The sequence below is a fragment of the Eimeria acervulina genome, genomic scaffold, assembly GCF_000499425.1.
Source record: "Eimeria acervulina Houghton genomic scaffold, Eah_scaff1094, whole genome shotgun sequence".
Lineage (NCBI taxonomy): Eukaryota > Apicomplexa > Conoidasida > Eucoccidiorida > Eimeriidae > Eimeria > Eimeria acervulina.
The window spans coordinates 8,299-10,330 of record NW_013550388.1 but is presented as its reverse complement, the minus strand read 5'-3'; positions in this window follow the sequence as shown (position 1 = coordinate 10,330).

Genomic DNA, 2,032 nt, shown 5'->3' with positions numbered 1-2,032 from the left:
TATATATATATATATATAGCGAGCCCTCCCCTTAACACGGGGATCTGCATCTGCATGCAAATGTGTGGATGCATGCATTTATGCATGCATCCATCTGCATGCATACATCTGCATGCATCCATTTATGCATATATCCATCGGCATTGCATCCATCTGCATGCATAAATGCATGCATCTTTATGCATGCATGCATCTTTATGGACGCATGCATCTTTATGCATGCACTTATGCATGCATTTATGCATGCATGCATTATTTATGCATGCATGCATAAATGCATGCATCTGTTTAGGGGCTTCGGTGATGTTTTTGTTTATTCTTTTCTGTATTTGTTTCTTTTTATTTTCTATTGTCATTATTATTATTATTATTATTATTATTATTTTGTTTTTGTTTGTCTATGCTCGATGCCGCATTGCAGCTTGCTTGCACCTAAAACGCAGTTAAAACCAAAACCCTAAACCCTAAACCCTAAACCCTAAACCCTAAAACACCCTTTTAAAACCCTTAAGAGTGATATATAAAACCCTGAACCCCTCAAACCCCCTAACTAATAAACCCTTATAAACCCCTTGAAGACCCTAAACCCTTATAAACCCTAAAAAACCCTAAACCCTAAACCCTAAACCCTAAAGAAAAACGTTTAAAAGCCTAAACCCTCAAAGACCCTCTAATAGCCGCGAACGTTTTTCTTTTTATTGCTTATTTGATAATCTGTTTTATTCTTTTCTTTAATTTACATATTTATTTATTTATTTATTTATTTATTTATTCATTTATTTATTTAATTTATTTATTGCATCACCTTTCGTTTATCTCCTCTATGGCGGCGCATGCGCTGCTGCGACCTCCCTGCAGCTTCTCCTGAGAATAAAACAAAATAAAATAAAATAAAATAGATAAAATAAAATAAATAAAAACGAAGTAAAATAAGTAGATTAAATAAATAAATAAATAAATAAAAGTAATATAAAACAAACTGAAGCAAACGAAACCAATTAAAAGCAACAAATTAAATAAAATATTAAATGAAGCAAACAGCAGCAGAAGCAGCAGCAGCAGCTGCTAATGCAGTAACAGCAGCAGCAGCCGCAACAGCAGCAGCAGCAGCAGCAGCAGCAGCAACAGCAGCAACTGACGAGATAAGCATCTCTGGTTGCAGCATGGGCGCAGATGAATGGTGGGAGGCGAGCTAATCCCTCTGAACAAAATAAAACAAAATATTAAATTAAATTAAATTAAATTAAATTAAATAAATTAAATAAAACAAACAAAAAGAAATAACAGAGACAGATAAAGCGATAAGGAGACAAACAAAGACAAAAACAAACAAATTATATTTTTAAACAAAGAAAATAAATAAAGAAAATAAAGATAAACAAAGCAACAGAAGAGACGAATAAATAAATAAAAATAAATAAACAAAAATAAATAAATAAAAATAAAATAAATAAATAAATAAATAAACACAACCAATAAGAAGTCAACAGGGAGACAAACAAAGAGAAAAATACAGAGCCAAATAAAATAAATAAACAAATAAACAAATAAATAAATAAAAAATAAATAAATAAACAAATAAATAAATAAATAAAAGAAGAAGAAGAGACAGACAAAAAAATCAATAGACAAATAAACAAATAAAACAGAGAGACAAATAAATAAATAAAAAATAAATAAATAGATAAATAAATAAACAGTTAAATAAATAAATAAATAAATAAATAAATAAATAAATAAAATATATATACCTGCAAGCCAAGGCGAAGCCTCTGCCCCTAACTCCTTCACCACTACATCAATGAATTCCTAAGAAACAAAAATAAATAAATAAATAAATATAAATAAATATAAATATAAATAAATAAATAAATATAAATAAATATAAATAAATAAATAAAAATTAATTAACTAATTTAAAAGTGTTGAAGGGCAGCTACAAACAAATAAATTAACAGACACAGGAGTAAAATAAAATTAAATAAATGAGTGCATGCAGAGGCAAGGATATAAATATAAATATAAATATAAA